Source organism: Lissotriton vulgaris, chromosome 9, assembly GCF_964263255.1.
Source record: "Lissotriton vulgaris chromosome 9, aLisVul1.2, whole genome shotgun sequence".
Classification (NCBI taxonomy): Eukaryota; Metazoa; Chordata; class Amphibia; order Caudata; family Salamandridae; genus Lissotriton; species Lissotriton vulgaris.
Window position 1 is genome coordinate 539,981,010 of NC_141697.1, and position 13,335 is coordinate 539,994,344.

The 13,335-nt window shown below is 45.8% G+C and overlaps 6 non-coding genes across 6 annotated transcripts; all 6 read right to left on the reverse strand.

Annotated features, from left to right (window-relative positions):
* Positions 1-1,174: 1,174 nt before the first annotated feature.
* Positions 1,175-1,246, reverse strand: TRNAG-UCC (transfer RNA glycine (anticodon UCC)). Its single transcript has one exon. It is a non-coding gene; the product is annotated as a tRNA-Gly (tRNA).
* A 1,512-nt stretch (positions 1,247-2,758) lies between these two features.
* TRNAG-CCC (transfer RNA glycine (anticodon CCC)) lies at positions 2,759-2,830 on the reverse strand. The gene has a single exon. It is a non-coding gene; the product is annotated as a tRNA-Gly (tRNA).
* Positions 2,831-4,365: 1,535 nt separating this feature from the next.
* TRNAG-UCC (transfer RNA glycine (anticodon UCC)) lies at positions 4,366-4,437 on the reverse strand. The gene has a single exon. It is a non-coding gene; the product is annotated as a tRNA-Gly (tRNA).
* Positions 4,438-5,949: 1,512 nt separating this feature from the next.
* On the reverse strand, positions 5,950-6,021 carry TRNAG-CCC (transfer RNA glycine (anticodon CCC)). The gene has a single exon. It is a non-coding gene; the product is annotated as a tRNA-Gly (tRNA).
* A 1,533-nt stretch (positions 6,022-7,554) lies between these two features.
* Positions 7,555-7,626, reverse strand: TRNAG-UCC (transfer RNA glycine (anticodon UCC)). Its single transcript has one exon. It is a non-coding gene; the product is annotated as a tRNA-Gly (tRNA).
* A 1,522-nt stretch (positions 7,627-9,148) lies between these two features.
* On the reverse strand, positions 9,149-9,220 carry TRNAG-CCC (transfer RNA glycine (anticodon CCC)). Its single transcript has one exon. It is a non-coding gene; the product is annotated as a tRNA-Gly (tRNA).
* Between the last annotated feature and the right edge of the window lie 4,115 nt (positions 9,221-13,335).

The window sequence follows — 13,335 nt, forward strand, 5'->3', positions numbered from 1 at the left end:
TTTATGGTTATAATTGTGTGTCTTTACTTTCAAAGTACAGGGTTGTACCTTTCACGATCACTCTTGTATTACACAGACACGAATAGTTGAGAAGTCTTTTCTCACATAGCTGGCACAAGCTTGCACTTTTCCTTTCTGGCTATGTGGAAATGACAGCTTGGTCCTTGGAAGGAAAATCAAGCAAAATTAGCAGAGGATGGTTTCGATCCATCGACCTCTGGGTTATGGGCCCAGCACGCTTCCGCTGCGCCACTCTGCTCCTTTGTGAAAGTGTTCTCTTTATGCAGATGAGGAGGCATTCAGAGAAGTGACGTGGGATTGGTCGGGCTCTCACCTCATTTGCCTAAGTATATCGCAAGGCATGCTGGGTGCAGAAAATCTTTATCTTCCCCTCTCACAATCAGTCACAACTGAAAGTCCAGACCCTCTTAGGCACTAGCCGTTTCAGGCCTTTAACAAGACAACAGCTCTCCGACGCTCTCTGTCTCTCTCTCTCTCTGTGATCCTAGTGCTTGCATGCTCAGTATTTGGCTTTTCCTGGGAGCCAGAGATCTACCCGGTGAGGGCTTGCCGGTATAAGGCTTTAGAGCGTTTGGGAGCGTTCGGTACATGAGAGGACGTTGGACTGGAAGCTATGCAAATTTGAAGCATCCAAACTTCCTGCTGCAGTCGGAGGCTCTTTCCATGGACATCTGCCTTTTGGATTCCTCTAAACTTGCCCTCTGATGAAACATATTTTTTGAGCTGCAGTTACCTCCGACGGCTACAAGGTGGTGCTACATTCAGGTGAGGGCACAAGTATGCACAAAATGTTGTGGACTTTTGCCAGATTTATTGCTGGATCTTGCATATTTTTTTCAGAGGCTAAATATTGCCTAGGAAATGCTTTTTAACATAGAGATGCTGGAGTTAAAAGGTCTGGTTGGGCCTCAGCCCTTTCATTGTCTGCCCACTGTAACATATTTTTTTACCAGTACATGTGAGTGGTGACTCTGCTTTATGAAACTTATCATATATTAGGACAATGAATATAGCAGAAGGGGCGATCGAAATGCTTGCCTACATATTTGTTTATTTTTTATATAATGGCTGATTAACCTCTTAATTATATTACCATTTTGTGAAATGTTGCTTTAAAATATATCCTGCTTGCAGAATATATAAGTATTTGTACTGCGTTGGCCGGGAATCGAACCCGGGTCAACTGCTTGGAAGGCAGCTATGCTCACCACTATACCACCAACGCCCTCTGATCTTTGCGCTCTCGGTTCTAAACATTAGGACCCTGAGTTCAATGACTATCATGCACCAGCTTCAATGGTGCATTTGGTTTAGATACCAACATGAAAAGCAATAGAAAGTTTTTGTAGAGGGTAAGGAACTGGGATTGAAACCAAGGACAAAGCTGTGCAGAAGAGAAGAATGGAAAGCAGCAATACAAATAATAGATATGAACACATAGAGGCAGCATGGGAAGCAAAGCAGGGAAGAGAAATAGAGAACATTCCATGAAATGCCCAGGAGATAGATAAGAGCAGAACAAAAAAGGGAAGAATGAAATTCAAAGCCTCCACATAAAAGTGTTTGAAGGTCCCACCAGTCATTCATGCTTATTATTGTGTGCCTTTACTTTCAAAGTACAGTGTGGAGCCTTTGACGATCCCTCTCTTGTATTTCAGCAGACACAGATAGTTGAGAAGTCTTTTCTCACATAGCTGGCACAAGCTTGCGCTTTTCCTTGCTGGTAGCGTGGAAATGACAGCTTGGTCCTTGGAAGTAAAATCAAGCAAAATTAGCAGAGGATGGTTTCGATCCATCGACCTCTGGGTTATGGGCCCAGCACGCTTCCGCTGCGCCACTCTGCTCCGTTGTGAAAGTGTTCTTTTTATGCAGATAAGGAGCATTAGGCAGAGTAGCATGGGATTGGTCTGGCTCTCACCTCATTTGCATAAGTATATCCCAAGGCATGCTGGGTGCAGAAAAACTTCATCTTCCCCTCTCACAATCAGTCATAACTGAAAGTCAGACACTCTTAGGCACTAGCCGTTTCAGGCCTTTATCAAGACAGTAGCTCTTGAACCTTCTCTCTCTCGCTCTGTGATCCTAGCACTAGCATGCTCAGGATTTGGCTTTACCTTGGAGCCAGAGATATACCCGGTGAGGGCTTGCCCGGTGTGAGGCTTTTGAGCGTTTGGGAGCGTTGTGGACGTTGGACAGGAAACTATGCGAATATGAAGCCTCCAACATTCCTGCTTCAGTGAGTGGTTCTTTCCATGGACATCTGACTCTTGGATTCCTCTCAACTTGCCTTCTGATAAAACATTTTGTGAGCAGCAGTTTCCTTCGACAGCTACAAGGTGGCGCTACATTCAGGTGAGAGCACAAGTATGCACAAAATGTTAGGGACTTTTGCCAGATTTATCGGTGGATCTTGCATATTTTTTCAGAGGCTAGATATTGCCTAGAAATGCTTTTTAACATAGAGATGCTGGAGTTACAATGTCTGGTCGGGACTCAGCCCTTCCATTGTTTGCCCACTGTAACAAATTTATTACCAGCACATGTGTGTTGTGACTCTGCTTTATGAAACTTATCATATATTAGGACAATGTATGTAGCAGAAGGTGCGATTGAGATGTTTGCCCACGTATTTGTTTATTTTTTTATATATGGCTGATTAATCTGTTCGTGAAATTTCCATTTTGTGACATGTTGCATTACAATATATCCTGCTTGCAGAATATATAAGTATTTTCAGTGCGTTGGCCGGGAATCGAACCCGGGTCAACTGCTTGGGAAGCAGCTATGCTCACCACTATACCACCAACGCCCTCTGATGTGTTAGCTCTCGGTTCTAAATATTACGTTGCAGAAATCAATGACTATCTTGCACCAGCTTCAATGGTGCATTTGGTTTAGATACCAACATGAGAAGCAGTAGAACGTTTTTTGCAGAGGGTAAGGAACTGGGGATTGAAACCAAGGACAAAGTTGTGCAGAAGAGAAGAAATGAAAAGCAACAGTACAAATAGTAGAAATGAGCATATATAGGCAGCATGGGAAGCAAAGCAGGGAAGAGAAAGAGAACATTCCATGAAATGCCCAGGAGATATATAAGAGCAGAACAAAAAGGGAAGAATGAAATTCAAAGCATGCCCAGAAAGTTGTGTGAAGCTCCCACCAGTCAGTCATTTATGGTTATAATTGTGTGTCTTTACTTTCAAAGTACAGGGTTGTACCTTTCACGATCACTCTTGTATTACACAGACACGAATAGTTGAGAAGTCTTTTCTCACATAGCTGGCACAAGCTTGCACTTTTCCTTTCTGGCTATGTGGAAATGACAGCTTGGTCCTTGGAAGGAAAATCAAGCAAAATTAGCAGAGGATGGTTTCGATCCATCGACCTCTGGGTTATGGGCCCAGCACGCTTCCGCTGCGCCACTCTGCTCCTTTGTGAAAGTGTTCTCTTTATGCAGATGAGGAGGCATTCAGAGAAGTGACGTGGGATTGGTCGGGCTCTCACCTCATTTGCCTAAGTATATCGCAAGGCATGCTGGGTGCAGAAAATCTTTATCTTCCCCTCTCACAATCAGTCACAACTGAAAGTCCAGACCCTCTTAGGCACTAGCCGTTTCAGGCCTTTAACAAGACAACAGCTCTCCGACGCTCTCTGTCTCTCTCTCTCTCTGTGATCCTAGTGCTTGCATGCTCAGTATTTGGCTTTTCCTGGGAGCCAGAGATCTACCCGGTGAGGGCTTGCCGGTATAAGGCTTTAGAGCGTTTGGGAGCGTTCGGTACATGAGAGGACGTTGGACTGGAAGCTATGCAAATTTGAAGCATCCAAACTTCCTGCTGCAGTCGGAGGCTCTTTCCATGGACATCTGCCTTTTGGATTCCTCTAAACTTGCCCTCTGATGAAACATATTTTTTGAGCTGCAGTTACCTCCGACGGCTACAAGGTGGTGCTACATTCAGGTGAGGGCACAAGTATGCACAAAATGTTGTGGACTTTTGCCAGATTTATTGCTGGATCTTGCATATTTTTTTCAGAGGCTAAATATTGCCTAGGAAATGCTTTTTAACATAGAGATGCTGGAGTTAAAAGGTCTGGTTGGGCCTCAGCCCTTTCATTGTCTGCCCACTGTAACATATTTTTTTACCAGTACATGTGAGTGGTGACTCTGCTTTATGAAACTTATCATATATTAGGACAATGAATATAGCAGAAGGGGCGATCGAAATGCTTGCCTACATATTTGTTTATTTTTTATATAATGGCTGATTAACCTCTTAATTATATTACCATTTTGTGAAATGTTGCTTTAAAATATATCCTGCTTGCAGAATATATAAGTATTTGTACTGCGTTGGCCGGGAATCGAACCCGGGTCAACTGCTTGGAAGGCAGCTATGCTCACCACTATACCACCAACGCCCTCTGATCTTTGCGCTCTCGGTTCTAAACATTAGGACCCTGAGTTCAATGACTATCATGCACCAGCTTCAATGGTGCATTTGGTTTAGATACCAACATGAAAAGCAATAGAAAGTTTTTGTAGAGGGTAAGGAACTGGGATTGAAACCAAGGACAAAGCTGTGCAGAAGAGAAGAATGGAAAGCAGCAATACAAATAATAGATATGAACACATAGAGGCAGCATGGGAAGCAAAGCAGGGAAGAGAAATAGAGAACATTCCATGAAATGCCCAGGAGATAGATAAGAGCAGAACAAAAAAGGGAAGAATGAAATTCAAAGCCTCCACATAAAAGTGTTTGAAGGTCCCACCAGTCATTCATGCTTATTATTGTGTGCCTTTACTTTCAAAGTACAGTGTGGAGCCTTTGACGATCCCTCTCTTGTATTTCAGCAGACACAGATAGTTGAGAAGTCTTTTCTCACATAGCTGGCACAAGCTTGCGCTTTTCCTTGCTGGTAGCGTGGAAATGACAGCTTGGTCCTTGGAAGTAAAATCAAGCAAAATTAGCAGAGGATGGTTTCGATCCATCGACCTCTGGGTTATGGGCCCAGCACGCTTCCGCTGCGCCACTCTGCTCCGTTGTGAAAGTGTTCTTTTTATGCAGATAAGGAGCATTAGGCAGAGTAGCATGGGATTGGTCTGGCTCTCACCTCATTTGCATAAGTATATCCCAAGGCATGCTGGGTGCAGAAAAACTTCATCTTCCCCTCTCACAATCAGTCATAACTGAAAGTCAGACACTCTTAGGCACTAGCCGTTTCAGGCCTTTATCAAGACAGTAGCTCTTGAACCTTCTCTCTCTCGCTCTGTGATCCTAGCACTAGCATGCTCAGGATTTGGCTTTACCTTGGAGCCAGAGATATACCCGGTGAGGGCTTGCCCGGTGTGAGGCTTTTGAGCGTTTGGGAGCGTTGTGGACGTTGGACAGGAAACTATGCGAATATGAAGCCTCCAACATTCCTGCTTCAGTGAGTGGTTCTTTCCATGGACATCTGACTCTTGGATTCCTCTCAACTTGCCTTCTGATAAAACATTTTGTGAGCAGCAGTTTCCTTCGACAGCTACAAGGTGGCGCTACATTCAGGTGAGAGCACAAGTATGCACAAAATGTTAGGGACTTTTGCCAGATTTATCGGTGGATCTTGCATATTTTTTCAGAGGCTAGATATTGCCTAGAAATGCTTTTTAACATAGAGATGCTGGAGTTACAATGTCTGGTCGGGACTCAGCCCTTCCATTGTTTGCCCACTGTAACAAATTTATTACCAGCACATGTGTGTTGTGACTCTGCTTTATGAAACTTATCATATATTAGGACAATGTATGTAGCAGAAGGTGCGATTGAGATGTTTGCCCACGTATTTGTTTATTTTTTTATATATGGCTGATTAATCTGTTCGTGAAATTTCCATTTTGTGACATGTTGCATTACAATATATCCTGCTTGCAGAATATATAAGTATTTTCAGTGCGTTGGCCGGGAATCGAACCCGGGTCAACTGCTTGGGAAGCAGCTATGCTCACCACTATACCACCAACGCCCTCTGATGTGTTAGCTCTCGGTTCTAAATATTACGTTGCAGAAATCAATGACTATCTTGCACCAGCTTCAATGGTGCATTTGGTTTAGATACCAACATGAGAAGCAGTAGAACGTTTTTTGCAGAGGGTAAGGAACTGGGGATTGAAACCAAGGACAAAGTTGTGCAGAAGAGAAGAAATGAAAAGCAACAGTACAAATAGTAGAAATGAGCATATATAGGCAGCATGGGAAGCAAAGCAGGGAAGAGAAAGAGAACATTCCATGAAATGCCCAGGAGATAGATAAGAGCAGAACAAAAAGGGAAGAATGAAATTCAAAGCATGCCCAGAAAGTTGTGTGAAGCTCCCACCAGTCAGTCATTTATGGTTATAATTGTGTGTCTTTACTTTCAAAGTACAGGGTTGTACCTTTCACGATCACTCTTGTATTACACAGACACGAATAGTTGAGAAGTCTTTTCTCACATAGCTGGCACAAGCTTGCACTTTTCCTTTCTGGCTATGTGGAAATGACAGCTTGGTCCTTGGAAGGAAAATCAAGCAAAATTAGCAGAGGATGGTTTCGATCCATCGACCTCTGGGTTATGGGCCCAGCACGCTTCCGCTGCGCCACTCTGCTCCTTTGTGAAAGTGTTCTCTTTATGCAGATGAGGAGGCATTCAGAGAAGTGACGTGGGATTGGTCGGGCTCTCACCTCATTTGCCTAAGTATATCGCAAGGCATGCTGGGTGCAGAAAATCTTTATCTTCCCCTCTCACAATCAGTCACAACTGTAAGTCCAGACCCTCTTAGGCACTAGCCGTTTCAGGCCTTTAACAAGACAACAGCTCTCCGACGCTCTCTGTCTCTCTCTCTCTCTGTGATCCTAGTGCTTGCATGCTCAGTATTTGGCTTTTCCTGGGAGCCAGAGATCTACCCGGTGAGGGCTTGCCGGTATAAGGCTTTAGAGCGTTTGGGAGCGTTCGGTACATGAGAGGACGTTGGACTGGAAGCTATGCAAATTTGAAGCATCCAAACTTCCTGCTGCAGTCGGAGGCTCTTTCCATGGACATCTGCCTTTTGGATTCCTCTAAACTTGCCCTCTGATGAAACATTTTGTGAGCTGCAGTTACCTCCGACGGCTACAAGGTGGTGCTACATTCAGGTGAGGGCACAAGTATGCACAAAATGTTGGGGACTTTTGCCAGATTTATTGCTGGACCTTGCATATTTTTTTCAGAGGCTAAATATTGCCTAGGAAATGCTTTTTAACATAGAGATGCTGGAGTTAAAATGTCTGGTCGGGCCTCAGCCCTTTCATTGTCTGCCCACTGTAACATATTTTTTTACCAGTACATGTGAGTGGTGACTCTGCTTTATGAAACTTATCATATATTAGGACAATGAATATAGCAGAAGGGGCGATCGAAATGCTTGCCTACATATTTGTTTATTTTTTATATAATGGCTGATTAACCTCTTAATTATATTACCATTTTGTGAAATGTTGCTTTAAAATATATCCTGCTTGCAGAATATATAAGTATTTGTACTGCGTTGGCCGGGAATCGAACCCGGGTCAACTGCTTGGAAGGCAGCTATGCTCACCACTATACCACCAACGCCCTCTGATCTTTGCGCTCTCGGTTCTAAACATTAGGACCCTGAGTTCAATGACTATCATGCACCAGCTTCAATGGTGCATTTGGTTTAGATACCAACATGAAAAGCAATAGAAAGTTTTTGTAGAGGGTAAGGAACTGGGATTGAAACCAAGGACAAAGCTGTGCAGAAGAGAAGAATGGAAAGCAGCAATACAAATAATAGATATGAACACATAGAGGCAGCATGGGAAGCAAAGCAGGGAAGAGAAATAGAGAACATTCCATGAAATGCCCAGGAGATAGATAAGAGCAGAACAAAAAAGGGAAGAATGAAATTCAAAGCCTCCACATAAAAGTGTTTGAAGGTCCCACCAGTCATTCATGCTTATTATTGTGTGCCTTTACTTTCAAAGTACAGTGTGGAGCTTTTGACGATCCCTCTCTTGTATTTCAGCAGACACAGATAGTTGAGAAGTCTTTTCTCACATAGCTGGCACAAGCTTGCGCTTTTCCTTGCTGGTAGCGTGGAAATGACAGCTTGGTCCTTGGAAGTAAAATCAAGCAAAATTAGCAGAGGATGGTTTCGATCCATCGACCTCTGGGTTATGGGCCCAGCACGCTTCCGCTGCGCCACTTTGCTCCGTTGTGAAAGTGTTCTTTTTATGCAGATAAGGAGCATTAGGCAGAGTAGCATGGGATTGGTCTGGCTCTCACCTCATTTGCATAAGTATATCCCAAGGCATGCTGGGTGCAGAAAAACTTCATCTTCCCCTCTCACAATCAGTCATAACTGAAAGTCAGACACTCTTAGGCACTAGCCGTTTCAGGCCTTTATCAAGACAGTAGCTCTTGAACCATCTCTCTCTCGCTCTGTGATCCTAGCACTAGCATGCTCAGGATTTGGCTTTACCTTGGAGCCAGAGATATACCCGGTGAGGGCTTGCCCGGTGTGAGGCTTTTGAGCGTTTGGGAGCGTTCGGGACGTGAGTGGACGTTGGACAGGAAACTATGCGAATATGAAGCCTCCAACATTCCTGCTTCAGTGAGTGGTTCTTTCCATGGACATCTGACTCTTGGATTCCTCTCAACTTGCCTTCTGATAAAACATTTTGTGAGCAGCAGTTTCCTTCGACAGCTACAAGGTGGCGCTACATTCAGGTGAGAGCACAAGTATGCACAAAATGTTAGGGACTTTTGCCAGATTTATCGGTGGATCTTGCATATTTTTTCAGAGGCTAGATATTGCCTAGAAATGCTTTTTAACATAGAGATGCTGGAGTTACAATGTCTGGTCGGGCCTCAGCCCTTCCATTGTTTGCCCACTGTAACAAATTTATTACCAGCACATGTGTGTTGTGACTCTGCTTTATGAAACTTATCATATATTAGGACAATGTATGTAGCAGAAGGTGCGATTGAGATGTTTGCCCACGTATTTGTTTATTTTTTTATATATGGCTGATTAATCTGTTCGTGAAATTTCCATTTTGTGACATGTTGCATTACAATATATCCTGCTTGCAGAATATATAAGTATTTTCAGTGCTTTGGCCGGGAATCGAACCCGGGTCAACTGCTTGGGAAGCAGCTATGCTCACCACTATACCACCAACGCCCTCTGATGTGTTAGCTCTCGGTTCTAAATATTACGTTGCAGAAATCAATGACTATCTTGCACCAGCTTCAATGGTGCATTTGGTTTAGATACCAACATGAGAAGCAGTAGAACGTTTTTTGCAGAGGGTAAGGAACTGGGGATTGAAACCAAGGACAAAGTTGTGCAGAAGAGAAGAAATGAAAAGCAACAGTACAAATAGTAGAAATGAGCATATATAGGCAGCATGGGAAGCAAAGCAGGGAAGAGAAAGAGAACATTCCATGAAATGCCCAGGAGATAGATAAGAGCAGAACAAAAAGGGAAGAATGAAATTCAAAGCATGCCCAGAAAGTTGTGTGAAGCTCCCACCAGTCAGTCATTTATGGTTATAATTGTGTGTCTTTACTTTCAAAGTACAGGGTTGTACCTTTCACGATCACTCTTGTATTACACAGACACGAATAGTTGAGAAGTCTTTTCTCACATAGCTGGCACAAGCTTGCACTTTTCCTTTCTGGCTATGTGGAAATGACAGCTTGGTCCTTGGAAGGAAAATCAAGCAAAATTAGCAGAGGATGGTTTCGATCCATCGACCTCTGGGTTATGGGCCCAGCACGCTTCCGCTGCGCCACTCTGCTCCTTTGTGAAAGTGTTCTCTTTATGCAGATGAGGAGGCATTCAGAGAAGTGACGTGGGATTGGTCGGGCTCTCACCTCATTTGCCTAAGTATATCGCAAGGCATGCTGGGTGCAGAAAATCTTTATCTTCCCCTCTCACAATCAGTCACAACTGAAAGTCCAGACCCTCTTAGGCACTAGCCGTTTCAGGCCTTTAACAAGACAACAGCTCTCCGACGCTCTCTGTCTCTCTCTCTCTCTCTGTGATCCTAGTGCTTGCATGCTCAGTATTTGGCTTTACCTGGGAGCCAGAGATCTACCCGGTGAGGGCTTGCCGGGTATAAGGCTTTAGAGCGTTTGGGAGCATTCGGTACATGAGAGGACGTTTGTGAGAAGTTGGCCTGGTATATAATGCTCACTAGTTCTAGTGATCACTTTGTACCATGCCAAGCAACCCTTATGATGATGGTTGTAATTCAACCTTGTAGACCAGTTATCCTAGTGGTAACGTGGACAAAGCAGTCTTAGGCTAAACTCTGAAAGGCATGTGAAGCCAGCTGTTATACCATACACAACCCCCTTGAATACCAAATGAAAGGGACACCACACAGATATATATTGAAAATATATATTGATTTATTAACTATTAAAATCCCCTGGACTCTTTATGAGCACAGAAGCACAAGCGTTAAATCACAAGACAGTTTAAAATACACAAAAGTTGCACAATATGGATGAGCCCTAGGGGCCACCTAAACCATATACTAAACAAGTGGTATAAGAGATACCTAAAGGAAAGTGAAGAGGCCTAGGGCCTTGGGAATCGCTGGAGCTATTCGAGACTGGAGTTAACTAAGTCGGGAAAGGCCCACGGGACTCGGGTGCAGTGTTCAAAGTGCACGCACTTCTCAATACAAAGTCTATGGTGCGTAAAAAGCACAAAGTTAGAAAGTTAGGAACCTTCCGAGTGACCTACGGAGCTGAAACTTAAAACACAGGCCCTTGGGATGTGTACCAGTGCAGGAGCACCGGCGGAGCTGAGTTACCTCACCCACAGGAAGCGGGTGCACAGGGTCGAAGATGTGTCGGGTTTCGTCACGCTGGTCGATGGTGCTTGGAGCTGAAGAGGCTGCAGGCGGCTCGATGAGAAGAGTTCCGGTGGATCCAAGGGTGGATCTGAAGAGTTGAAGACCTGAAAGCAGAGGGGACAGTGTTCAAAGTCACTAGCCAGTGACTGCCGTGGAACCAGAGTGGAACCAGGTGATGTCGGGTGCAAACAGGCGTTGTCGGGTAGCTTCTTTCAGCAGCCACGTGGATACCCGGGGTCGAGGACGTCCAGGAGTCGGTCACGAGCTGTCCCACGTAGGCTTCTCGCTGTTGGCGGTGTCGGCGACCTGATCGGAGCAAACAGGCCTTGGCAAATGCAAGCCACGCAGAAGTTGAAAGATGCTGTTCACTCGGACCAGCAAGGTCAGAGCGGGTGCTCCTTTTTACAGGAGCTTGGGTAGGTCTGGAGCAACCAGACCTGCTGTTTAAATCTTCGGGTTCGTCGCCAAGATGGCCGCTGGCCGCGTGGCTAGTGGCCGGGATGGCGCGTCGAGTGGCACAGTGCAAAAGGGCCCCACGCAGATCGTGGAGATGCTGGGGGGCTGATCTTCGGTGCAAGGGCTGCTCGGTGGTGGGGGTTCTCAATCCCCAAAGCACAACGTCGAGGATGCCTCAGAAGCTGCGCAGTCAGCTTTACGAGTGTCTTCCAAGAGGTCCGGTCCCACGTCACTCGGTGCCTCCACGGGTCCCTTCTTTGCAGGGACTGTGGATCGGGCTCTGAGAGGTCTGGGAATCTGGTTCTTGTCGGGCTCTGGGCTCGGGCTCCGGCGGGAGGCGGCGGCAAAGCAGACGTCGAGTTGCTGGTTGGTACCTGTGTTCACAGGGTGGTCACTCCTTGGCCACAAGGGAGATTCTTCTTCAGTCTTCTGTGCAGCAGAATGTCGAAGTCCAGTCTTCTTCTTAGTTTAAGTTGATTTCGGGATGATCTGCTGTGCAATGGCACTGCTCCCCCTCTTATTCCCAAACTGGGGGTGGATCACCTACTAGGTCCCTCCTCTGGGTGGAACCAGGAAGGGGGGCGGTTACACCCCCTTTCCTTTGTCCAGCTCCGCGCCAGGACTGGGGCTGGAAGGCCCCAGAACCGGTTTGGACTGGCCTATGCACGGGGACACCTTGTGTGCCCCGGGCATGTCTGATTCTTTTCAGCCCTGTCCTACCTAATACACAAAATCCTGTCTGGGGTGGTGCTCGCACCTCCCAAGGCAGGAAACCCTTTGTCCAGGCCACCATCTGCCGAGTTTCGGTCAGCAGCAGGAGGCCAGACTTGTGTCTGTGGTGGCAGCGTCCATTTTGTGAAGCTGAGGCTCTGTTTAACTTTAACCGGGGTTAAGGCTACGCACATGTCGTGTCCCTCTAGAAGGGTGGAATGCTATCCCCGTCGCCAGAATTGGCGAGGGGATAGTATTCCAATTCGTATGACACCTTACTCGACATGTTTTGATAAAGCCAAACCAAAGATAGCATTTAACCGCGAGGATTATAATGCACTTAAGAGTATATGGTATGGCAATATCCCGGAACGGCTTAGGGAGTTGTTCCCGACAGCTGCAGACAGGCTCAGCTCATGCCAGAGCACCATCTCACATATTTCCAAGCACTCTGCCTCCAGGATTGATGAGGCCTTCCATAGGAGTGGCTGATAGGAACATATGTGTCCAGTTTAGGGTTAGGCACAGACATACTGTACCTAAGTAAGAGGTGGTTACACCGACTTACCCCAGCTGAGTGATCAGCCAGTTGTGTCAAATATGGAGGCCAGGCCAGGGGTGGCACAATACGTGCTGCAGCCCCTGGTAGGCCTTGGATACACCTATGCCCTGGGCACCTAGGGTGCACTAGTACAGGGGCTCATAAGGTGAACCAGTTCCAATTCGTAATGCACCTAAAGTGCATTGGCATTAATTTAGAGAGAGAACAGCAGGCTGTGGGTCTGATTAGCAGGCCCACAGCCACATTAAGTCAGAAACCAGTGAAGCAAAAAGCAAAAATTTGGGGTGACCATAGGATAGCAGACCCTACTCTCCTACATAACCCCCCCCCAAACGCAGGGACATTAGACTAACCTTGACCAGTTGTGTCTTCATGTTCTAAGTGGAAGTACCTGGAGAGACCATCTGCGTTGCCATGGTCAGTCCCTGGGCGGTGCTCCACTGTAAAGTCCATCCCCTGTAGGGAAATGGACCACCTGAGTAGTTTGGGGTTTTCACCCTTCATCTGATTAAGCCATAGGAGGGGCTTATGGTCGGTCTGAATCTTGAAGTGAGTGCCAAATAAGTATGGTCTCAGCTTCTTCAGGGCCCACACCACAGCAAAGGCCTCCCTCTCTATAGCTGACCAACGTTTCTCTCTGGGGGTCAGCCTTCTGCTAATGAAAGCAATGGGCTGGTCCTGGCCATCTACATTAAGCTG